This window comes from Hyaena hyaena, unplaced genomic scaffold (genome assembly GCF_003009895.1).
Source record: "Hyaena hyaena isolate Hyena2069 unplaced genomic scaffold, ASM300989v1 scaffold_219, whole genome shotgun sequence".
Classification (NCBI taxonomy): Eukaryota; Metazoa; Chordata; class Mammalia; order Carnivora; family Hyaenidae; genus Hyaena; species Hyaena hyaena.
In genome coordinates, this window is record NW_024080850.1 from 1 (window position 1) to 27168 (window position 27168).

General features: G+C 37.5%; 1 non-coding gene across 1 annotated transcript; it reads left to right on the forward strand.

The window, feature by feature from the left end:
• Window positions 1-5869: 5869 nt before the first annotated feature.
• On the forward strand, window positions 5870-5954 carry TRNAR-UCG. Its single transcript has one exon. It is a non-coding gene; the product is annotated as a tRNA-Arg (tRNA).
• Window positions 5955-27168: the final 21214 nt, after the last annotated feature.

A 27168-nucleotide genomic window follows, 5' to 3' on the forward strand; every position in this document is an offset into this window, starting at 1 on the left:
CGATTTTATCTTCCCCGGTTCGCACTCACATTAGAAGACTCTCTCAGTGGATTCTGCGTCCTTTTTCTCCCAATCTCTCAGGTTTTGTAAGGTTTCCAATGGCTTCAGATCTTTTCCGTGTGATGCATGGGCGCGAGTGCAAGTACGGAGCTCCTTACTTCTCCGCCATCTTGCCCTCTCTCCTGCTTTTTCTTTTTTGATCAGTCTGGCTAGGGGTTTATATTTTGTTAATTCTTTCAAAGAACCAGCTCCTAGTTCTATTGATCTTTCCTACTGTTGTTGTTGTTGTTTTGATATTGATATCATTGATTTCTGCTGTAATCTTTATTTCGTTTCTTCTGCTGATGTTAGGATTTAATTGCTGTTCTTTTCTAGCTCCTTTATTTTTTTACCTATTTTATTTTTAAATATAATTTATTGTCAAATTGATTTCCATACCCATACAACACCCAGTGCTCATCTCAACAAGTGGCCTCCTCAATGCCCATCTCCCACTTTCCCCTCTTCCTCACCCCCCACCAACCCACAGTTTGTTCTCTGTATTTCAGAATCTCTTATGGTTTGCTTCCCTCCCTCTCTGTTTGAAATTTTTTCCCCTTCCCTTCCCCCATGGTCTTCTGTTAAGTGTCTCAAGATCCACATATGAGTTTAAACATATGATGTCTATCTTTCTCTGGACGAATTATTTGACTTAGCATAATACCCTTCAGTTCCATCCACGTTGCTTCAAATGACCAGGTTTCATTCTTTCTCATTGCCAAGTAGTATTCCATTTTATATATAAACCACATCTTCTTATTCCATTCATCAGTCTTAGACATTTAGGTTCTTTCCATAATTTGGCTATTGTTGAAAGTGCTGCTATGCACATTGGGAAACATGTGCCCCTCTGCATCAGCACCCCTGTATCTCTTGAATAAATTCCTAGCAGTACTAATGCTAAGTCATAGGGCAGTTTTATTTTTAATTTTTTGAGGAACCTCCACACTGTTTTCCAGAGCAGCTGCACCAGTTTACATTCCCACCAACAGTGTAAGAGACTTCCCATTTCTCCACATCCTTGCCAGCATCTATAGTCTCCTGATTTGTTCAGTTTAGCCACTCTGACTGGTGTGAGGTGGTATGTCAGAGTGGCTTTGATTTGTATTTCCCTGATGGTGAGTGATGTTGATGTCTGGATGTCTTCTTTGGAAAAGTGTCTATTCATGTCTTCTGCCCATTTCTTCACTGGATTATTTGTTTTTAGGGTGTGGAGTTTGGTGAGTCCTTTATAGAGTTTGGATATTAGCCCTTTATCTGATATGTCATCTGCAAACACCTTCCCATACCATCGGTTGCCTTTTAATATTGTTGATTGTTTGCTTTGCAGTGCAGAAGCTTTTTATCTTGATGAAGTCCCAATCGTTCATTTTTGCTCTTGATTCCTTTGCCTTTGGGTTATGTTGAATAAGAAATTGCTGCAACTGAGGTCATAGAGTTTATTGCCTGCTTTCTCTTCTAGGATTTTGATGGTTTCCTATCTCACATTCAGGTCCTTCATCCATTTTGAGTTTATTTTTGTGTATGGTGTAAGAAAGTGGTCTAGTTTTGTTCTTCTGCATGTTGCTGTCCAATTCTCCCAGCATCATTTGCTAAAGACACTGTCTTTTTTTTCATTGGATCCTCTTTCCTGCTTTGTCAAAAATTAGTTGTCCATACATTTGTGGGTCCAATTCTGAGTTCTCTATTCTATTCCATTGGTCTATATGTCTGTTTTCTTGCTAATGCCATACTGTATTGATGATTACAGCTTTGTAGTAGAGGCGAAAGTCTGGTATTGTGATGCCTCCTGCTTTGGTTTTCTTCTTCAATATTACTTGGCTACTTGGGTCTTTTGTGGTTCCACAAAATTTTAGGATTGTTTGTGCTAGCTTTGAGAAGAATGCTGGTGCAATTTTGATTGGGATTGCATTGAATTTGTAGATGGCTTTGGGCAGTATTGACATTTTAACAATATTTGTTCTTCCAATTCATTAGCATGGAATGTTTTTCCATTTCCTTGTGTCTTTTTCAATTTCCTTCAAAGCTTTCTATAGCTTTCAGCATACAAATCTCTTATATCTTTGGTTAGGTTTATTCCTAGAAAGTTTATGGTTCTTCGTGTAAATTTAAATCAGATCAGTTTCTTTATTTCTCTTTCTGTTGCTTCATTATTGGTGTATAAAAATGCAACTGATTTCTGTACATTGATTTTGTACCCTGCAACTTTGGGGAATTCATATATTAATTCTAGCATTCTTGTGGTGGAATCACTCACTTTTCCATGTAGAGCATCATGTCATCTGTGAAAAGTGAGTTTGACTTCTTTCTCAATTCTGATGCCTTTTATTTCCTTTTGTTGTCTGATTGCTGATGCTAGGATTTCCAGCACTATGTTAAACAACAGTGGTGAGACTGGACATCCCTGTCGTGTTCCTGATTTCAGAGGGAAAGCTCTCAGTTTTTCCCCATTGAGGATTATATTATCTGTGGGCTTTTCATAAATAGTTTTTATGATGTTAAAGTGTGTTCCTTCCATCCCTACTTTCTTCAGGGTTTTTATTAAGAAAGGATGCTGTATTTTGTCCAATGCTTTTTCTGCATATATTGACAGGATCAAATGGTTCTTATCATTTCTTTTATTAATGTGATGTATCACATTGATTGATTTGCGAATATTGACCCAGCCCAGTATCCCAAGAATGAATCCCATTTGATCATGGTGAATAGTTCTTTTTATATGTTGTTGAATTCGATTTGCTAGTATCTTACTGAAATTTTTTGCATCCATATTCATCGGGGATATTGGCCTGTAGTTCTATTTTTTATGTCGAGTCTCTGGTTTGGAATCAAAGTAATGCTGGCTTCATAGAATGAGTCTAGAAGCTTTTCTTCCATTTCTATTGGGAAGCTTGGGAAGAATAGGTATTAACTCTGCTTTAAATGTTTCCTAGAATTCCCCAGGGAAGCCATCTGGTCCAGGACTCTTATTTGTTGGGATATTTTTGATAACTAACTCAATTTATCCACTAGTTATGGTTCTGTTCAGATTTCCTATTTCTTCCCATTTTAGTTTTGGTACTGTGGGGGTGTTTAGGAATTTGTCCATTTCGTCCAGGTTGTCCAGTTTGTTGGCATATAATTTTTCATAGAATTCTCTGATAAATGCTTTTATTTCTGAGGGATTGGTTGCAATAAATCCACTTTCATTTGTGATTTTATCTGTTTGGGTGTTTTCTCCTCTTTTCGAGAAGCCTGGCTAGAGGTTTATCGATTTTGTTTATTTTTTCAAAAAAACAACTCTTGGTTTTTTAAAAACGTCTATATTGTTTATTTCTGCTCTAATCTTTATTATTTCTCTTCTTCTGCTGGATTTGGGGTTTCTTTGCTGTTCTGCTTCTAGTTCCTTTAGGTGTGCTATTAGATTTTGTATTGGGGATTTTTCTATCTTCTTGAGATAGGTCTGGATTGCAGTGTATTTTCCTCTTAGGACTGCCTTTGCTGCATCCCAAAAGGTTTGGATTGTTGTGCTTTCATTTTCATTTGTTTCCGTATATTTTTAAATTTCTTCTCTAATTGCCTGAATGACCCATTTGTTCTTTAGTAGGATGTTTTTTAACCTCATTACTTTTGGAGGTTTTCCAGACTTTTTTCTGTGGTTGATTTCAAGTTTCATAGAATTGTGATCTGAAACTGTGCATGGTGTGATCTCAATTATTTTACATTTATTGAGGGCTGACCCAGTATGTAATCTATCTTGGGGAATGTTTCATGTGCACTTGAGAAGAAAGTATATTCTATTCCTTTAGGATGTAGAATTCTAAATATATCTGTCAAGTCCATCTGGTCCAGTGTATCATTCAGGGCCATTGTTTCTTTAGTGATTTTCTGTCTAGATGATCTGTCCATTGCTGTAAGTGGAGTATTAAAGTCCCTTCAGTTAACCACATTCTAACCAATAAGACTGCTTATGTTTGTGATTGTTTTGTGTATTTGGGTACTCTCGAATTTGATGTGTAGACATTTATAATTGTTAGCTCTTCCTGGTGGATAAACGCTGTAATTATTATATAATGTCCTTCTCCATCTCTTGTTATAGCCTTTAATTTAAAATCTAGTTTGTTTGACATAAGGATGGCTACTCCAGCTTTCTTTGGACTTCCAGTAGTATGATAGATAATCCTCCATCCCCTTACTTTCAATCTGAAGGTGTCCTCAGGTCTAAAATGGGTCTCTTGTAGACAGAAAATAGATGGATCTTTTTTTTTTTTAATCCATTCTGATACCCTATGTCTTTTGATTGGAGCATTTAGTCCAATAGTACATTCAGTGTTATTATTGAAAGATATGGGTTTAAAGTCATAGTGTTATCTGTAGTTTTCATGCTTGTAATAATGTCTTTTGTCCTTTGTGGTCCTTGCAACATTTCACTCAGGATCTCTTGTAGGGTTGGTTTATTGGTGATGAATTTCTTCAGTTTTTGTTTATTTGGGAAAACCTTTATCTCTCCTTCTCTTCTGAATAACAGACTTGCTGGATAAAGGATTCTTGACTGCGTATTTTTCCTGTTCATCACATTGAAGATTTCCTGCCATTCCTTTTGGTCTGCCAAATTTCAGATAGGTCTGCTACTACCCTTATGTGTCTACCTTTGTATGCTAAGGCCCATTTATCTCTAGCTGCTTTCAGTATTCTCTCTGTATCCTTGCATTTTGCCAGTTTCACTATGATATGTCATGCAGAAGATTGGTTCAAGTTACATCTGAGAGGAGTTCTCTGTGCATCTTGGATTTCACTGTATGTTTCCTTCCCCAGATTGGGGAAGTTCTCAGCTATGATTTGTTCAAGTACAATTTCAGCCCTCTTCTCTCTCTTCTTCTTTCTGGAATTTCTGTGATACGGATATTTTTGGTTTGATTGAATCACTTAGTTCTTTAATACTCCCCTTATGATCCTGGATTTTTTATCTCTCTTTTTCTCAGCTTCCTCTTGTTCCATAATTTTATCTTCTAATTCACCTATTTTCTTCTCTGCCTCTTCAATCCGCACTGTGGCTGGCTCCATTTTATTTTGCACTTCATTTATAGCATTTTTAAAATTCATCATTACTATTTTTTAGTTCCTTGATCTCTGTGGCAATACATTCTCTGCTGTCTTCTATGCTTTTTTCAAGCCCAGTGATTAATCTTATGACTATTATTCAAAATTCTTGTTCAGTTATTTTGCTGACATCTGTTTTGATCAATTCTTTAGCTGTCACTTCTTCCTGGAATTTCTTTTGAGGAGAATCCTTCCATTTCATCATTTTGGTTATTTTTCTGTCCCTTTTGAGTTTTAAAAGCTTGTTACGTGCTCTGCACCTGCGTGCACTGCTATATTAAAGGGGGGCATATACTGTCCAGGGCCTGACCATTCAGGAGGTGTTTTTTGGAGAGTGTTACTTGCTGTCTCTTGCTATCTGCCTTGGTTATTTTATTTCCCTACTCATAGTGATGTTTTGGACCCTCCTCCAGGGTATTTTGATTTGTTCCTTGAAGTGGCCCTGGAAAAGAAAATGAACAGACAAACATACAGGAAACAAAAACACACAAACACACAAACAAATAAAACAAACAACAAACAAACAAAAATCCAAAAGCAAAAGAACAGAAACACCAGCTACAAGTAAAGAACAGGGTGGAGGCAATGCTGATGGAAGAGCATATACAATGAGAGAAATGACAGAGAAAAAGACAAAATAAACACTGACCAGGCAGAGAGACTAAATGGCATAATCCAAAGAGAGAAAAAAGAAAATAAAGAGGGAGGCAGGGAAAAAGAAATGAAGGTAAAGTTACCCAGTCAGAGGGGCGCCTGGGTGGCTCAGTCGGTTGAGCGTCCGACTTCGGCTCAGGTCATGATCTCACGGTTCGTGGGTTCGAGCCCCACCTCGGGCTCTGTGCTGACAGCTCAGAGCCTGAAGCCTGTTTCAGAGTCTGTGCCTCCCTCTCTCTCTGATCCTCCTCTGCTCATGCTGTCTCTATCTCTCTCTCAAAAATAAGTAAAATATTTTTAAAAAAAGTTACCCAGACAGATAAACTATATCGCATGATTATTCCAGAGAGAGAGAGAGAGAGAGTAAAGAAGGAGGTGTAGAACATGTATCAAGAGAATGGATTAAATATGTCTGGTAAACAAACCAACAACCATGGTACTTAACCTAGAGGAGGCAAGAGATAAGAAGGATAAAAGGAAGAAAGAGTATATTTAAATAACAGAAATTGTCCTATAATTAATCCAAGCTGTCTGGTTCCTCAGCATCTATCCCATTCCAGTAGATACAGTTACCCAGTGAGGAGGGGCGTGATTTGGTGTAGGCAGGTCCCACCTCCACTGTGGGCCTGGAGGACCCATCCCTGAGGCCCTGCCTTGGTGGTGTGGGGAGAAAAATAGCAAGCCACCAGTCTCTTCTCCATGGAGCCAGTGTCACAAATCACTTCATTCACGCTGTCCTCACTGTGCCACGGGTGCAAACAAGACAGTCTCTCTTGCTCCGCTGACTCCCATGCCTCACCGCTTGACTGGGATTTAAATGGTTATTTTTTTAATGTTTTATTTATTTCTGGGAGAGAGAGAGAGAGGTAGCATGAGCAGGGGAGGACGAGAGAGAGAGGGAGATACAGATTCCAAAGCAGGCTCCAGGCTCTGAGCTAGCTGTCGGCACAAAACCCTATGTGGGGCTGGAACCCACGAACCATGAGATTATGACCTGAGCCGAAGTCAGACGCTTAACTGATTGAGCCACACAGGCGCCTCTTGACTGGGATTTAAACTTCCTGCACCCCGACACTGGGGAAGCCCCTCTATCTATGCCGGCCGATATGTAGTCCTGGCTCGTTTTGTCCTGTGCCACAGCACTTCAGAGAGGGAGTTGGTTTCTCCTGCTATGGGCTGTGGCCTTGACCTACCACCAAACCCGAGGGTGACTCCCTTCCTCCCCAGGTACCTGAACAGGGCAGCCAGCCCCAGTCTAAAGAAAGCCCTGCAGTTAAAGATGGGATCCCTCTCTGTCTTGGTCCGAGGTTTTTCTCTTGTCCAGATACAGTCCTACGCTTCCCCAGGCACTTTTTCTCTTCCCTTTGTCTCTCCACAGGAGGGGATCCCTCCCCTCCCCTCCGTGCTTATGCCGCCCATTTTATCTCCCCCAGCTGGCAACCACCCACCTATGGCCCATCAGGATGTCCCAGGGTCTCTCTTGTAGACTCAGTCTCTTTTTCTCCCAGTCTCTTGGGGTTCAAAGTCCTTTGGCTTCAGCACCTCTTTGAGTGACCTGGGAAGTACGAACCCCCCTACTTTTCTGCCATGTTAGCTCCTTTAGATATAAGGTTAGATTGTGTATTGACATCTTTCTTCCTTCTTTAAGAAGGTCTGGATTGCTATATATTTCCTTCCTAGGACTGTATTTGCTGTATCCCAAAGATTTTGGAATGTCGTGTTTTCATTTTCGTTGGCTTCCATGAACTTTTTTTATTTCTTTAATTTCTTGGTTACTCCATCCATTCTATACAAAGATGTTTTTTGATTTCCACGTTTTTATGGTCTTTCCAGAGTTTTTCAAGTTTCCCATTGTTGTGGTCTGAAAATATACACGGTATGGTATCAAAATTTTTGTCCTTGTTGAGGGCTGATTTCTGACCCAGTATGTGGTCTATTCTGGAGAATGTTCCATGTGCACTTGAGAAGAATGGTATTCTGCTACTTTAGGATGCAATGTTCCGAATATATCTGTTAAGTCTATCTGGTCCAGTGTGTCATTAAAAGCTATTTTTTTTGTGTGGGTGTTGTTTGTTTGTTTGTTTTCTGTTTAGATGACCTGTCCATCGCTGTAAGTGGGGTTAAAGTTTCGAGATGTTATGGTACCATTATTAATCAGTTTTTTAATGTATGTGAGTAATTGATTTATATATTTGGGTTTTCCAAATTGAGGACATGAGTATTTACAATTGTTAGAACTTCTTGGTGAATAGACCTCTTAATTATGATGTAATGCCTTTCTTCATCTCTTGATACAGTCTTTGTTTTAAAATCTATTTTTTTCTGGGGTGTCTGGGTGGCTCAATTGGTTAAGCATCTGACTTTGGCTCAGGTCATGATCTCACGGTTCATGGGTTCAAGCCCCGAGTCGGGCTCTGTGCTGACCACTATCTCAGAGCCTTGAGCCTATTTCAGATTCTGTGTCTCCCTCTCTCTCTGACCCTCCCCTGCTCACACTGTCTCTCTCTCAGAAATAAATAAAACATTAAAAAATAAAATAAAATCTATTTTTTTCTGATATAAGTATGGCTTATATCCAGCTTTTTTCTGATGACCATCAGAATGACAGATGGTTCTCCATCCACTTACTTTCAATCTACAGGTGTCTTTAGGTCTAAAATGAGTCTCTTGTAAGCAGCATAGAGATGGGTCTTGTTTTCTTTTCCATTCTAATACTGTATGTCTTTTGACTGGAGCATTTAGTCCATTTACATTTAGAATGATTATTGCAAGATATCAGTTTAGTGCCATTATGTTACCTGTAGAGGTGGTATTTCTGGTGATGTTCTCTCATCCTTTCTAGTCTTTGTTGCATCTGATCTTTTTTGTTTTGTTTCATTTTTCTCTCCAATCAGAGTCCTCCTTAAAATTTCTTGCAAGGCTGGTTTAGTGGTCATGAACTCCTTTGTCTGGGAACGTTTTTATCTCTCCTTCTAATTTGAATAACAGCTTTAATGGATAAAAAAAAAATCTTGGTTGCACATTTTTTCCAATTCAGCACATTGAATATATCCTGCTACTCCTTTCTGACCTGCCAAGTTTCCATGGAGAGATCTGCACAAACCTCATCTGTCTTCCATTGCGGGTTAAGGACTTTTTTCCTTTGCTGTTTTAATGATTTTTTTTTCCTTTTCTGTGTATTTTGTGAATTTGACTATGATATGCTTTGGCGATGGTTGTTTTTTGTTGAATCTGATGGTAGTTCTCTATGTCTCTTAGATTTTGATGTCTGTGTCTTTCCTCAATTAGGAAAGTTTTCTGCTATAATTGCTCACATAAACCTTCTAACCCTTTTTCTGTGTCTTCATCTTCTGGGACTCCTATAATATGAATGTTATTCTTCTTTAATAATTCTCTGAGTTCTCTAAGTCTTTTATTGTGATCTTTCATTTTTCTCTTTTTTTATTTTATTGTTTTCCATAATTTTATCTTCTATATCACTGACTTGTTTCACTGCTTCATCCATCCTTACCATCACTGTAGCCATTTGAGATGGCATCTTGGTTATAGCATTATTAAATTCGGCCTGACTAGATTTTAGTTCTTTTATCTCTGCAGAATGGGATTCTCTGGTGTCTTCTATGCTTTTTTCAACTCCAGCTAGCATTCTTATAATTGTGGTTTTAAATTCTAGTTCAGACGTCTTACTTATATATGTTGATTAAATTCCTGGTTGTCATTTCTTCCTGTTGTTTCTTTTGGGATGAATTTTTTCTACTTGTCATTTTGGATAAAGAAAAATAATTAACAAAATAAAAAATTAAATTAAAACATTTAAAACAAAACAAACTCAAATAAAGGGAGTTAAGCCCTAGGTGTGTTTCAGGTTGCTTGTTGATAGAAGCTTGATAGAAAAGAGAAAAAAAGAGAAAGGGAAAAAAGTAAAAACAAAATTTAATATAAAAAGCTTAAGTAATAAAATAGAGTAAAATAAAATAAATAAAATGGGATAGAATAAAAAAATTAAAAATTCCTTTGTCTGTATCCAAGAAAGAAAGAAAAAAGAAAACAACAAAAGCAAAAATAAAAGCAAAGAAAACAAACAAACAAGCAAATTGAATGCAACCAGAATTAGGTTACATCCAGTTTCCCCTAGAACTGAAACTTTGCAGCACACTATAGTCAGTAATATTAACAGGTGGAAGGGATTTGTGCTGGTCTTCTGGGGAATGTTCCAGGAGAGTATAGGTGGGCCAGGCTTATTGTAATGGCTCTCTTCTCCACTTCATAGTGCTACTTTGCTCATGGATGTCCAACCATGTGTGCACACTGGTGGTGAAAATGGCTTCAAAAGGATCTCTAGTCTTTGGGGCTGGGATTTCATGCCCTCACACACACAGGTACAATCAAACACTCTTCCTTTGTCTCAAGCTTCTTTCTGCTCCCTGCTTCCACCCTGTTTGTGTCCAAGCTGTTTGCATACCTGGTGGTGCCTCCTTCCAGAGTTTTATCTCATACGGGCTGTGTCTCAAAATCCCACACTTCAGAGATCTCCACAGTTTGTACCTAGTTCTCTGGGGGAGGGTCTCGCTGAAAATTGGACAGATTCTGACTTGTCCCAGAAAACATTCATGCAGTCATGCAGCAGCAGAGATTCTTAGTTAAGGCAAATCACAACACACAGCTGGTACCAGGTTTCACCACACTCTGCTGTCTTTGTCCCAATAGCAGCAAATGTGGCCCCTCTCTGGGATCCATGGGGCTCTTTGCCTGCAGGGAGGCCATATAGCCTCTACCAAATGCACTCCAAGGAGGGGAATTGCTTTTCCTCGTGTGGCACATGGACCCCTCAGACCACACTGCCTGCTCCTGGAGATTTGCCCTATTTCCTCACCAGAGCACTACCAGGCACTGAGCCCTAAATTTCAGACTCTGTGCTCCACAGTTTAGAGAATCCCAGTGATGTTGAAACACTCTCCTTTCTCCCCATTAATGGTTTTGGGGGAAAAATTCTTGCTCAGTTCCTTGCAAGGGTTTTCACTTGTTCTCTCTCTCTTTCTCTCCAGCTACTTTCAGAAAGAATGCTTTTCTTGCATGATGCCAATGCACTACCCTCTCCCCCTTCTCTTTCCTTTCTACATGAAAATGGCTTCCTACTCTCCATGGCTATGTGGTTTTTCTCTTCCCCAATTCACCTCTCTGAACTGCACACCTGCCAAGTTCTCTGGCTCAAATTATGCACACTATTGCATTAATCCTCAGATCAATTTCCTGGGGAAAATGTTCAAAATGGTTTGATGCTGATCTAGCTGCATTTCAGGGATGAGACAATCTCAGGGTCCCAGTACTACTCTGCCTTCTTAACTACTTGTCAATCTTATTTTCTGACCTTTGGTGACAACTGGAGCTGACTTCTACTGAGAAGTGTTCTTTTAAAAATCCAATATTGTGAGAGGGACCAGCAAAAAGATGGGATTGAGTGGAGGAAAGTTCAGGCCAGCTCTGTGGCCTCAGGGGAGACTGGCTTGTTTCCTAAGCTTTGTTGTGCACTTTTTACTTCAGAGCACCAGGACACATGGGAACAAGATTCAAGATAGATTTAATGGAAAGGGGCCAAAAAATGTTTATTTTGACCTTTCTTGCAGATCTTAAGGTGGAGAGGAAAAAGGATGTTTGTAGCTTGTTCTTCCCAGTTAAGTAGATTATTCCAAGTAGACGTTTCCTTGGAATCTGATGATAACCAGTGCTTGATTCGTGGATTAAAACATTTGAAGGCCTGCCTTTCTTGAATACTGATTATTTGGTTGGAGGTAAGAGAGCATGAAAATTTACTTTATTTTTTTTTTTATAAATGTTTTATTTATTTCTAGGAGAGAGAGAGACACACACAGTGTGAGCAGGGGAGGGTCAGAGAGAGAGGGAGTCACAGACTGAAACAGACTCCAGGCTCTGAGCTGGCAGTCAGCACAGAGCCCGACGCGGGGCTCGAACCCACGAACCGCAAGATCATGACCTAAGCGAAAGTCGGACGCTTAACCGACTGAGCCACCCAGGCGCCCCTGAAAATTTACTTTACAGATGGTTGTTGTACAGAGCTCAAGGGCAGAACATATAGCTGGGCCTAATAAGTGACTGAAATAAAAAACTAAACTCTTTTTATTAATCATGATTACCTTTTCCATTTCTCTGCCATAATTTCTTTGATTCAGTATTTTCTTCTAGCAGGAACAGTAATGTAATATTATAATTGACTTAGTTTTACACACATGCATTTCTGTGCTATAGCAAACACCACTCATGTTTTAATTTATTCATAATCAAATTTGTTCTGAAGGGGAATTAACATGTGTCAGTTTTGTGTTTCTCTATACCTGTCCTGTCACACAGAGCTCTCTTGACTTTGCAATGAGGGTCAAGTATGTGGCTTATGTCCCCAGTACACTGACAGCTCTCTGGGAACTTTATTAATTAATATGCATGCTGAAAAGTTTAGTTTTAATGGTCTAGGAAAGAACCTGACCGTTATTTATTTGAGAGAAAGGCAGTAAGATATCTTAAATTGCTGCTAATTATTGGTGCTACAAAAAGACAATGGTTATAATGGAGAAATTACATCTTTAAGATTTTATGTATGATAATGAGCATCTACCATAAACATGATGAGGCACAACCAGTCCCTTGACCAGTAACTACCCATCTGTGACTCTAGACTTCAAGCAATGTTTTCCTATTGCAGCTTTTCTTTCTTATTTTTATTTCTCATTTCTTTTTAAAGATTATATAATTATATATATTCATGGTAGGCAATTTACCACATATAAAACATACAAAGGGAAAAATAGAAAATTTTCAATAAATATAGCCATTGTTAACATTTTGGTACTTTTTCTTAGTCTTTTAAAAGAACACATGCATATGTGTACATATTATGCTTATAAAATTATTACATTTTTGGGGCGCCTGGGTGGCTTAGTCGGTTAAGCGTCCGACTTTCGCTTAGGTCATGATCTCGCGGTTCGTGGGTTTGAGCCCCGCGTCGGGCTCTGTGCTGACTGCCAGCTCAGAGCCTGGAGACTGTTTCAGTCTGTGACTCCCTCTCTCTCTGACCCTCCCCTGCTCACGCTGTCTCTCTCTCCTAGAAATAAATAAAACATTAAAAAGATTTTAAAAAAATAAAATAAAATTATTACATTTTTGTATTTCATCTCCCTGTTCAACCACCACACCATCCATTACCAGACTGCTTCTCCTCCATGAGGAGCTCTGTCTCTTAAGGGGATATGTGCTCAAACATGTTTGAAACAAGAAATGAGATATGTTATCTCCCAGCCTTGAAAAGGCCAAGAAAGACATTGCTATGATTTTGAATGCCCTGTCTCAGAGAGATTTATATAGGATCTCAGGTAGCATTTCCTAATTGACAACCATGGTACTTATTGATGAGGTTTAGATACCACAACTTTTTAAGAGATCTGAACTGAGGTGAAAAACACCTTGACCACTGAAAGTCTGACTACTCATGATGACCTTTCCTTGCTTTCTTGGCAGAAAACATAAGAAAGAATTCTGCTTTGTTGATATATTTAAAAACCACATCCAAAACTGCTATATGCATGTTGAAATATGAAGACTTTGAAAACAATATACTCATGGAGTTGGCATCTGAAAAACAAACCACCCTTCAGTGAAAAATCTCTATGGTTTCTAGGTCCAAGTTTCCAAGTTTCATGGGAAAATCCACTACAATCTGCTACAACTATAAAACAGTTGATGATATTTCTGATTATCTATAACTTGAATTAGGACTTTATCATTTGTAGAAATAAAGAATGAGAAAAGAATAAGCTGGATTTATAATTGGATTATTTACCTGTATATAAATGTCTTAGTGAAATGTTAAAATTATACCATTGCTTATGCTAAGATAAAGTAATAATTAATGCTTTTAAGAGGTTATTGTGTAATTTAAATTTTCTGATGAATATATTTTAAATTATTCAGGGAGCAGGTATTACCAGTGTTTGTTATGTAGTCTACACCAACGAGAAAGTTTTTCTGAGGAGCAGGGTATCAATAGACAGGGTTTATTTGAGAAGATTAAGGAGAGAAAAGTGACCAAATTTCATGATTTTATCTAACTTAAAGTTCAGAGTTTAAGATGGTCTTCTGTGAAATGTCATGGCTGAAATCTGCTAAGTGGGATAAGGATGGTAAGCACAAAGGGAGTATTTGGAATATTTTGGAAATACACATCCTGCTTTTTATTATATTCCTCATTATTTTTAACTTAGATAAATCTACTTGAACTTAACTCAGTAATGTAAATAAATCTTTAGTTAGCAACTTTGTCTTTGGAGTCCAAATATGCTTAAGGGAGGTCTTGGGGAATGTTTGCAGCTAAACATCTTAAAATGATATTTGATCTAATAAAGAGGGAGAACATTCCCTTGTGGGTTTGCCTTGCCCTCTTACTGATTCATTTAGTGTTTGAGGATGTGTTTCCTATTTATTTCACTTATATTATGGATCTAATAGGAATGCCAAACCTGTCTTTCTTTATTACCATAAACATGGTTATCTGGCTCTGACTCATACTATAAAATTTCTGAGAAGCCCTAAAATCTTGGGTGTGCAGCCATGCTGCCCACTCAATGGTATGAACACCTATCTCTTGGTGCTCCAGATTGCCTGAACTTGGGAAATATTTTTTCCCTTTTCTGTCTGCTTTCCTCAAAAACTGCAATTCTTGCTAGGTGTAAAGAACTCACTTGATGCTGGGGATTAAGTGGCACAGACATACACTTGTTTATAAATAACTGTAGGATTATAATATTGTGATTTATAATACTGTGATATATACATATATGCTATGTATTATATTTATATATTACATTTCTATAAATATATAAAAATTATATATGCTATGTATTATATATATTTATTTTATATATTTGTTATATTATTTATTTATGTGTATTATATTATTATTTATATTATTTATGTATTATATTTATAATATATTTATGTATTATATTTATATTTATGTATTATATTTATAATATATTTATGTATTATATAATATATTAATACATTATATTTATAATTAATATACTATTTATAATATATTATAAAAGATAGTTATATATTATATTTCTATAAATATACATATAAATTATATATATATATTCACCCCCAGTCCCTGACACAGAGCACCTAAAACCCTTGCAAATTCCCAAGTGATAAGAGCACTACAAGCATTTTGTTTTCTCATGAGGGGACTTGGTGGTCTCCTAGATAGCTCCCAGATGAAGGATGGTCACCAGAAAGACCAAGACATAATTTAAAGCTTGGAACTTCTAGTCCCATTCTCCAACCTCCAGAGAGAGGAGAGGAGCTGGAAATGGAGTCAGTAATTGATCATGCTTATGTGAGGAAGCCTCCCTAAAATTTCCATAGTACGGGGTTCCGAAAACTTCCAGGTCAGCAAACACACCCAGAGACCAGGAGGGTGATGTGCCCTCAGGTCTGGGGGGACGGAAGCTCCTGTGCTCAGGGGCCTCTCAGACTTCGCCTCACACGTGCAGCCAAGTGGGCAGAAGTTGTGGGCAACCTGGGGAGCAACTACTTGCAGTTGGCATTTGCAGTGGAGAGCAGTCTCATGAGACTGAATCCTTAACCTGTGGGATCTGAAGCTATCAATGTCAACACAGAGTTAAATTATGAAACATCCAACTGGTGTCACAGAGAATTGCTTGGTGGGGAAAAGCCTCACACGTATGGTGTTAGAAGTGTTGTGAGTGTGGTAGTAGGTGAGTGGAAAGGAGACAGGAATGAGGAGGATGCTTCTCTCTCTTTATAATTATTGTGTAAAAAAATTCTTTAAATAATTTATGTGAATTTTCAGAGCATGCAGAGACAGTTCCTCTGACAAATTTGTTCATTTTGGTGTTAAAAAAATAAACATTTGGAAATTATCTCCAAGGTGCTCAATTTCACTCAATATAGAAACTGGCAATAAGAGCCTAGATTTAATTAGTCCTTTCAGACATTTTCACAAGATCATTCCATTCCTCTTTTGATGGTAGCAAAAATCCCACATTTTATAGGAAAACTCAGAACAGAAACCTCTGTTATCTCTCTGTTGCAGTTTTGCAAGGATGAATGTATCTAAAACATGTGTTCTAGATCAGGATGGCCACCTTCAGCTTCTGTGGACTCACACTGCATGAGCATCTTGCCTTCCAAGCACTGCCTCAATATTAGTGAAAAGTTTCATTGGGTGTTTCAAATAACAACAGAATATTCATCTCCTTAGCAAGTGTGTTGCTTTTAAATATATCTTGTAACAAATTTTATTTTTAATATTTTCTGCTGAAATAGTACGTCATAAGAAGATTTTCATAATAATTTATACTTTTCTAGCTATGATTAATAATCTTACAATAATAAAAATAGTTGAGATATGTAAAATATCATTTTTTTACAACATGTCTATCATCCAAAAATGGGATAAGTGAAATAAGCAAAAACAGAAGAAAAGCCATAAATTTATCACTCCTATATTAACACTAAAACTATCTTTCCATTTATTCTATTTTTATATAAGACTATATTTATTAAAAGAAAAATAGGGCAACATATACTGTCTTATATGCGTATCTATTATTTACATATTGAGAACCTATTCTTCTGCAACACCATTCTAATGACTGTATAGCATGCTATATTTTACATTTATTAACCAAACCCTTTGTTGTTGTTGACATGCTTTGTTTCTCATTATTCACTAGTAATATAACCACTGAGTCAATTACAAAAGAAACTTTGTACTATTGTGGCTTTTTGTGAAAGAAAAACAGTTTCATAGCATTAAAGAATTAGATTCAGTTTTAATTGGATAAATAAAATGAATGAATAAAACAAAAATTTCAGCCATTCGTCAAGAGCTCTGGTGACAATAATTAACATGAGGTTTTAATTTTGGTCCAAAAGCCTGGGATATTGTAATAATTTATTTAAGTGCTACAGAAAATAGTTTAGGGTAATAGTAACCTCGTATCATTTAATGGCCATTTATTGTATGAATCACAAACTGTCTAATATACATAATACAATTGTAATAGATATTTATGAATATATTGCTATAAAACCTCTTTGTATTGACAATAACTTCTATTGAAGTATAATTAACATCCAATGTTATATTAGTTTCAAGTGTACAATGTAGTGATCAACAACTCCATACACTGTTCAGTGCTCACCATAAGTGGTAATCACCATCTGACACCATACAATGTTATTGTGATATTATTGACTATATTCCCATACTATCCTTTTTATCTCTGTGACCTATTTTATAACTGGAAATTTGTACCTCTTACTCCTCTTTATCTATTTCATCCATTCCCCCCCCCCCCCCACACACACATACCTTCCCTTTGGCAACCACTAGTTCCTTTTCTTTCTGTATTTGAGTTTGTATTTTTTTGTTGCTGTTTTGCTTGTCTTTGTTCATTTAGATTTTAGATTCCACATAGAAGTGAAATCCCAATGTATTTGTCTTTCTTTGTGTTTTGACTATTTCTGTGTTCTTCAGAATACAATCTTTATGATCCTCTGAATCTAAATCTCTTAGATGAAGTCCTGAAAAGACAAACACAAAAAGAAGACAATCATTTACCGAGCATTTACTGTATATCAAACACACAGTTGGTAGTTGATTTCTTAGAGAACTTACTATATGCCTAAATTTGACTTTGTAGTGTAAACTAATTATATCAAACTTCCAATTGTATCTATTTTAAAATAATACTTTGGAACAATTAAATAATTTTATTACCACAACTAAATGAAGGCAAACAAATCTATCACTATTGTATGTGAGAAGAAACAAAACATTAGCTGTTTAACTTTCCCTAGATAGAATAAAAGCATTTTGACAAATGCCAACACCAATCACACAAACCCTTGAGCACGAGAATAAATAGCAAAAGCAAGACAGCAAAGATAAAAACCTAGGGGAATAAACATAAAGCAGAGTTTCCTCAAGTGTTTTTTCAAAGAATGTTATTGTGCAGATGTTTTCCATAATTATTGGAGACATTTTCTTCTCTAAATGCTTAGCAATAAACTTATTTCTAATGTGGCTTCAGAGTTTTATATTAATCCATCATATATGCTAATAATTTCCCTAATGAGGACTTATTTGACGACTGGGATCTGAAGCATTAAGTAATAATGAAATATGTCCCTTCTTGATTGTGTTTGTGTTTCTGAGTGACACGCTGAGATTCCCAGTTACTTAATCCTGCTTGGTTGAGATTAATGGCTGAGAAGAATGGTCACAGTCAAGCATTTTCTAACATTTACTGACTGTGCAACTGTCATTCTTTCCTATCAGAAAAATCTTTGTTCTAATACAGGAGTGTAATCATCCATGTTTAGGAATACTTTTACAGTTCAAAATGTTTCCAAAGCCAGTTACACACCTGTGAAGATGCCTGGTATAATTTTATGGTCACAGAAGACAAGAACTTTGCCTTTTAGCTTTGCAAACATATTGATGTACAAATATATAAAATGGAAATCATCATTTTTATTTTAAAAATCACTGACAATGAATTCAACTAAAATAGTGCACCATCTATTTAATGGCTTGTTTTTTAACCCATTCCCCTAGTAGCAAATGGAGATTTGACTGAAAACCATATTTAGTACATATTTGGGTGCCACAAAGAGCAAGAAGCTTAGTAAAGTTGCTTTAGGCATATTGGGAATTCTGAATTGGAGGAAATGGGTTAATTCTAAACTGAGGGAATGTCGTACTGGACTTGAGTTTTCAGGTTCCAATTTTCCTTTGTAGGCAAAAGGTAGTTCTGCTACAAGGAAAGGGCAGCCAGAAGTGCACCAGCCCTGTTTGGAGGTTTCAGTCTCCTGACTGTGAAAGACAGCTTTTATACTCTTGATGCTACTGAACATACTTTTGGCAATGGTTTCCAAAGATGGGAATGAGGAAAAGATAAAGGAATAAGTGAAAATATCTTAGAAGATTTAGTGCCGATTCTTAACATCTTCTGGCATGAGCAATCTGTTGAATGATACTTCACTTCGTCTTTCTGTTTCCTTTTTTCTTTCTTTCCAAAGTTTCCTTACGCTTCTTTGAATAGTCTAGAGATATAATAGTTTTAGAATTAGTTAATTCATCAGATCCACAAGCTACACTGGATGCAGCTCTTCCCAGCTCTCCTCTAGAGTGTCTACCTTCTTTAGGGGCATGTCCACATGGCCACAGACTGCCCCTCATTTCCAACACTTCTGCCAGTGATGACAATGTCCAGAGAGAGATGAGAGGCTGTTATTCCAAAGTCTACTTCTTAGGAATAAGGACACTTATTCAGAAGCCCCCAGCAGACTGCCACTCACATCCCGTTGATCAGAACTGGACAATCTGCCCCCTATTGACTCAAATGAATTAGGTTCTCCATCCCTGAGCTAGAAATTGAGTTTGTCCCTGAAAAAAGTTATGTCCTTGAACAAATAAGGATTCTCACAGCAAGTAAATCGGTGAACAGTCACGAGTGATCACTACAGGATGGAATTATTAGTGAAATGACACTATTCATAAAGGTGAGGGCAGACAACTTGTTTGGGTCAAAGAACTTCAGTGATTTGTTCTCTTTGTCCAGTGGAGTGGAGACTTCTAAGAAATATTTCTGACTAAACCCCGTTCCCCAGAGATTCCGATTCAGTGTATCTGGGCTATGCCTGGAACATGGTTATTTTTTTTTAGCAACTGTTCAGTGATCAGTGTGGTCAACATTGAGAATCACTGTAGTAAACTCAGGAGCCTCTGTTATAGAACAAGAAGTGGCACAAATGAGATTTGCTTCTTGTTGTTCAGAAAGTTACTCAAGACATGGAAAATTAACAAGTGGGGAGATGGCAAGGATTTCATGAAGTATACAGCTGACCACAAAACACGGATCCTCCCTGTATCCTAAGGGTATGGATTTGGGGAAAATATATCTGCTGAAGGCTACGGTTCTGCTAAGACTCCTATCAATTGGGGTGGAGGTGGGAAGGTGGAGCTGCAAAAATCCAGGGCAGCTGCTGAGACTTGGGGCTGAGATGTTTTGGTATCTTGGAGAAATCAAGAGAGGAGCCCCGAGGGAGGGCTTACTTGGAGACATGCCTTTTGTAAGTGTGGTCAACACTGAGATGTGGCAGCTGTGATCTAAACACAGTTCCACAATCAGTCAGCGGTTGGTGGTGGTGATGCAGGGCTCAGAGGAAGTGTAAAGGACAAAGATTCAGTACACATTATGGGCAGGCATCAAAGGAAGAACAGGGTGACAGGAGGGCCAGCAGAGCGCTTACCTAAATTTTAAAGGAGCACTGCGAGGTTTCAGATGTCATCCTCAAGAACAGTGCAGCCTTCTAGGGGCGCCTGGGTGGCTCAGTCCGTTGAACGTTGGACTTCGGCTCAGGTCATGATCTCACGGTTCGTGGGTTCGAGCCCCGTGTCATACTCTGTGCTGACAGCCAGCTTAGAGCCTGGAGCCTGCTTCGGATTCTGTGCCTCCCTTTCTCTCTGACTCTCCCCTGCTCACGCTGTCTCTCTGTCAATCTCTCTCTCTCAAAAATAAATAAAACAGTGAGCACAGAACAACAAAAATACAGTAACAAAAATACTCTTTTGTCCTTTCCTATTTACTCCCTCCTTCTATTAATTCTTAATCTGTGATGACTTATTGTTGACAGTGGTTACCTTCTGAGAAATGGATTAAATGATTGTCATGGAAACAAAAATTGAGGAATGGGGAGTAAGAGGAAACAAGAACTATAAACTGTGGTATTAGGGACTTTCTTGCACCTCTTAAATTTTGTGACTGTGAAGCCCATGTCCCTTTTGAGTTGGCTGATGTAGAAAACAAAATATCCTTGGGCCTGGTTTAATTCAATTTTAGAATTCAAGCTGCAATTTCTGTGAAAGAATTTAGGCTGATCCTGCTGGAGGATACTCAAAACAAGGGCCCAAATGGGATGATTATAAAATGGGATAAACATAAAATAATCAGCAGCAGCAGCATTTTTAAAATTTTATTTTACTTTGAGATATTCTAGATGTTAATCTCCCCTTTTCTTTGATTTTTAGCTATTTATTTATTTATTTTGCATGTGGCAACATTATGGAAGATTTCATTATTGGGATTTTACTAGCTATATTTAATTATTTTATGAAAAGTGAATAATGGAAGGGTTTCTCTCTGGGGAGTAAGTAAATGTAGCTGGGGATAATTTCAAAGGCAAAGCAAAATAGGGCAAGTGGTGATAGAATTATCTTAAATAGTGGCTTTCCTCGACCCACTTCTGAAGCTCCCGAAATCTACCTGCTTTGTCCTGGCTGGCTCCGTGGGAGTGGTGCCATGGGTGACAAAAGCAGCAGTTCACAGGTAGGACCAGGCCTTTCTTGATCATCAGTACCTTCCAGGAAGACGGCAGGAGTGGAACACAGTGAAGACAGTGGAGCACAGGCTTGGCTGAGAAGCTTGCTTGGTTGACAGAACTCAGGAGAGGATATAAGCCTGTAGGAGAAGGCATATTCTCCTCTCCCTTATCTTTTATCCTTCCTCTGCAAGGGGACAGGATACTAACTTTATTGGCCTCATGCTAGGGCACCGATCTTGAGATGCTTATGGCAAGAGCCTAAGGGTGCATCTGCAGCTTTCTGGGGCTCTCTTCTTTTGTTCCCTTCCTCCAATTACACACAGAAGTTTGTTTTTTGTGGCTCCTGCATTCTGCATTTGTGTGTTCTCAGCTTTTCACCTAAAGATTGGGTAGATGTGTGTTTGCATATGGTACGTGTGTGGTGAGGATTCCTTTAAAGCTTGGATTTAAACTATGAGCTTTAGTCTGATCACCAGAGTTCTCTGAACTGAAGTTTTAGTCATAAGGTTGGTAATGATACAGTGATACTAACTTTCCATTGCTCCCATATCCTTATACCTCTCCTGGAAACTCCCTGGGACAAGGAGAGCACCACAATGGATTGGACATTTTGTGGTCTTCTATTTAAATACCATATAGCCGCATCATCACACCACCCTACATTTTCTACCTTGCACCTAATACCACCTTGCTAATTCATTCCCTCTGAATGCGCCCTCATGTGACCTATGGTTTCTTATACTCTCCATATTTTTTCAGTCTACTTGACCCCTCCTAGTTTCTCATGCTGTTTTTTCCAAGTTGAAACCATTAGCCTTAAAATAAACTGCTAGTTATTTTATCAACAAAATGGATTTATTCAGAAAGAGAACTGCAATTTGAGACAAGCAAGTTATGGCAAAAACCATAGGAAAGTCTGGAGAACATAGTAAAGGAAACTCTTTTCTACAGGAAAAGGGGGAATTGGGAGGGGCTGTTGTAAACAAAAAGTCTACCTGAGTAAACTGGGAATTCAAAGTGTAGTGGCTTTTCATTGGCTCAGTTCTGAGTCTCTCATTGGCTGAGCTACTGCCAGGCAAAGAGAAAATATTTTTTTTTTATTTTTAAATATTTATTTATAAGAGAGAGAGATACAGAGAGACAGAGAACAAGTGGGGGAAGAGGCATAGAGAGAGGGAGACACAATCCGAAGCAGGTTCCAGGCACCAAGATCTCAGCCCAGAGCCCTAAGTGGGGCTCGAGCCCACCAACTGTGAGATCATGACCTGAGCCAAAATCGGATGCTCAACCGACTGAGCCACCCAGGGGTCCCAAAGAGAAAATCCTTTTTTCCTCCTACAAGGATAGTCAAGCTTATAGGCTTCTTCCTGTGACAGTGCGAGGTGCATCTCTACGGATTCTGCCAAGAGCTGCAAGGAGTAGTCTGGTGTGAGTGCTCCCTCTTCTGGTCATCTAGCTCCATTGTAAATGAGGCTTTATTCGGTTTCACAAAACTCATGATCAATTTTAACTGCAGTTTTATAAGCATTATATAATCCACCCCACCTTTATTTGCCTTCTGCTACATTTGTCTTACCGGTCCATTTATACACCAAAAACACGGAAAGGGGGACAGTCCCTTTGTCTTTTTCATTCATGACATATGTCTCTTATTCCTTTCCTGAGATGCACTAAGCTTTACTGGGAATGGCCAACTCCTCATTAAATTTTCTACAAATCTGTGCTTTCTAGCTCCTTTAGATAGGCAGCGCAAATATTTTTTGGAAATCTTTATGTTCCCTTAGTGGACTGACTCCGGTGTCATGATAATCTCCTCCACATGCCTCCATATTGCTTAGTATTAGGAAATGTTTAATTTTATCACAACAACTTCACTAGCAGATTCTAATAATTTGTTATACGAAATGCAATCTAGTTTAGCATCCACAGTGACATGTTCCATGAAAAAAAAGAAGAGAACTAAGAATAGTTGATTATTTCAAGGTAGTTACGTATTTTCCTTCTACTACTTTCTTACCTTCTCACATGTGCCAGTGGGCAAGTAATAGCAGGCACCAAAGGTTTTACTTATTGGAGAAATCTTGGAGTCCCAAAAGTTATGAATAACAGCTGGGTATTTTTCTACATATTAAGAAGAGGCCACTGTTCTCTCTCTCTTTTTTTTTTTTTTTTTTTTTAGTTTTAGCAGATGAATATTTGATTCATCCCACGGAGCACTAACATTTCAGGAGAGCGTCATTTGAGAAGCATTCTCCTGCCCTGATCCCATTAAGCTGCTCCATACGTTTCCCCTTCTATTCAAGCTACTCATCTTACATACACTCTCTCATTATCAACCTTACCTTATCAGTGAGAAAATAGAGGCCAGGCTTGAATTCCTTCAACTCTGGACCCAATTTTCATGTTTATCTATTTTTTATTATGTAAGTAGTATGTGAATACATATTTATAATGGTTTCACAGTATAAGTAAGAATATTGTCAAATGTGTTTCCCCCACTGGTAGAGGTAATTAGACTCCCAAATTTTTGTTGGGCATATATCCACCCAAGTTATAGACTTTATTTTCAGCTTTCCTGACAGCTGGGAGTGACCAGGTGACTAAATTCTGGCCAGGAAGTTTAAGTGGAAGTGATGTATGCAACCCCTAGGAAGTTACCAGAATGAGAAGGGATTGTCTTTCACTCCATTTTTCTTTCTGTTGTCTAGAATGTAGCTATGATGGCTGGAGTGGAAGCAGCCATCTGGGACCATGAGGTGAATTTGAGAGAGGAGAGTATGTGTGCTGGAGCAACAAGATTAAAGGAATCTGATATCCCATGCCAGTGGGTTCATCACAACCGATCAGGCCTGCCTATCTAAAATGTTATGTGAAAGAAAAATAAACTTTTCTGTTATTTAAGCTGAAGGGTTTTTTTTGTTTTGTTTTGTTTTTTTGTTTTTTGTTTTTTGTTTGCATTTTCTCCCTTGTATCTGAATGACATTTCAACTATTCTTCCCTCATTCAATCTTGACCTTCACATTTGGTCTTGTTCTCAGAGGTAAAACTGTCAACAGTTTGGTTTGTATCTTCCTACTTCTTTCTATGAATTATCCTCATATATGTATACTTGATACACATATACTTGATTGGGGGTAATTTTTTCCTAAAATTAGCTCACGTATTGTGCTCTTTTACTTTCACTTATCAAGAATGAGTTTCTCTGGGGCGCCTGGGTGGCTTAGTCGGTTAAGCGTCCGACTTTCGCTTAGGTCATGATCTTGCAGTTTGTGGGTTCCAGCCCCGCGTCGGGCTCTGTGCTGTCAGCTCAGAGCCTGGAGCCTGTTTCAGAGTCTGTGACTCCCTCTCTCTCTGACCCTCCCGTGCTCACGCTGTCTCTCTCTCTCCTAGAAATAAATAAAAAACATTAAAAAAAAAAAAAAGAATGAGTTTCTCTTCTATTTCCAAGTGTAAGTCTTCCACCTGCCTGTACCCCTTTCTTTCCTAAGACCTCCGCATTGCCTATAGCAATGGCACTTCTCCCTGGTTGGCTGAACTTTGAGTCACCTATGAATATTAGAAAATGTACATTTCTAGTCTCTGCTAAGTTACATATATCTTAGAATCAAATTACTTAAGTTAGGAAGCTCTTTGCCTTGTCTCTCTGAGCTTTGTCTTCAAATAGTGCCCTGGGAAGATCAAGTTTTCTATATGATCTCCAAGTCTTCCACTCATCCAAGAAACATGACTTTTTCTTGTCAAATTTCTCTTAAAATAAAATGATGAATTTTTAGGTGACATTAATTAATCACATCAGAAACCCTTAATTTCCTGATTTGTTGACTTATTCTATAAAAAAGAAATAATTATATTTTTATATTGTTATTCATGACTATTATTAAGAAGATCATTACCCTGACTTATGTCTTTTGGGTGAGATACTAAATTGAGAGAAGGGAAAATAAAACCAAATAACTGTATTGCTTTTAGTTTTGTAAATATATAAAATTTAGCCAATATTAAAATTCATAATCATCCTTGAATAAAATAAGGAACAAATTTAGTACCATTTACTCAGGTACTATTCCATCCACCCATCCATCATATGTCCATTTATCCATTGATCTATCCATTTTCTTAGTCATATTAATTTATGTTTTCAAAAAAATCCTATTATACCAGGTACTATGCTGGCACAAATTGTGCATCCCATGAACAATGGAAAAGGATTAATCAAGCATACTGAAGAACACAGTGAAGGGCAATTTGCTATGCAAGCAAGGAGAATATGCTACATTCTGTATCTCTTTATTTATAAAGTGTGATTTATAAAATCATATTTTATTTTTTGTTTCACATACAATGCCCCTGGTAGATAAATTAGGAAATACACATAAACAAATGAGAAAACAAAAATCTTTCACAATCCTACTATATGTGAATAAAGCTGTTAATGTTTTAGAATATATACTTTCTGTCTTTTTTCTATATGTACATACCTTTAGTGGTTTCATATGATATGTACTTCTTTTGATAAATTATATTTTAAAGTGATGCTTTAAAAATAGATTGTTGAAAATAAAATGGAAGAAAAAGAGCTATAATTATATTTTAGCTGTGCCTTTTATATTAGTGTTATTTGTTCAGGAAAGAGGACATTAATTCACAGAACAACTGCTCTGAGCATGGAATCCATATTCCCTAAGAAGGCCTTTACTTCATGCATTTTCTAGAAGGGGACAAGAGGGAAACCTATTGAAAAAGAAATCAGAGATCTGATTCTACCACAAATTAACTCCATGATAACCAGTAAAGCAGCCTTTATACAAACTATAGATTGGCCCTCTCAATATCCACTTCATCCTTCTTCTAAAGTATATTCATGTTCTATGGAGTCTAGAAAGCTGTAAATGACATCTTTCAGAGTCTCTTACAGCTGAGATTCCACATGTGCTCTAGAGTCTACCAAATAGAAGTACATACCTGAGTCTTGGAGGAGTGTGCCATATGAGGAAATCACAGTAATGCATGTGGAGACATTTTTCTGTCAGGCATTTGGTGAAACATTTGATTGTTCTGTGGTAGCTATGAAGGGCAGTCTAGTGTCTAGTTCCTTAGCATGAGTATAAGGCAACAGCAAGAATGGGATGTACAATTTATCGATCTTATGAAGAGGTTGATCATTTCTTTTAGCTCTATTTCTGCTGAAGGCACAGAATCAAAGTTTGCTTCCCTTGAATTTCCAGAAATTCTGTAAACAACCTAATAATACATAATACATCCAGTTTTGTTAAAACTAACTGGAATCTAGAATACAATGTTGACTAGTGTTTTTCTTTCATCATTTTAAGGGTGTCCCCCCATTGACTTGTGAACGGCAATAAGGAAAATCTGCTGAAATGCTTATCTTTATTTCTATATTTGTAATGTATCCTTTTTCTTTGGCTATCTCAAGATTTTCTCTTTGCTTTTGGTTTCTAACAGTTTGAATATGATATGTCTAGGTGTGGTTTATGTGAGTGTGTGTATGTTTGCTTGTTGCTCTCTAATATATATGCATCTTGGTTTGATGTCTATCATTAATTTTTAAAATCCATGGTTAATTTCTTCTCAAATATTTCTTCTACTTTCTTCTTCTTCTTTATTCAAAGATTCTAATAATATTTCTGTGACACCATTTTCTATTGTCCATGATTTCTTGAATGTTTTGTTCTTTTTTTCCTTTCTGTTCTTTTTTGTGTTTGTGCTTCAGTTTGGTTATTTCTATGAATCCATCTTCAAGTTCACTTATTTTTTCCTTAGCTGTATGAAATTTACTGATGTTTCTATAGAGGCCATTATTCATCTGTTATTCTCTTTTATTTGTAGCATTTCTATATATTTCATTGTCAAATCAGTTAGGCCTTAGCCTTGCTTTGTCATGTGGTATGAGCTTGACACATTTTCTGTGATTAAATCAACTAAAATTTGGGTTTACTTACTTATTCTTAT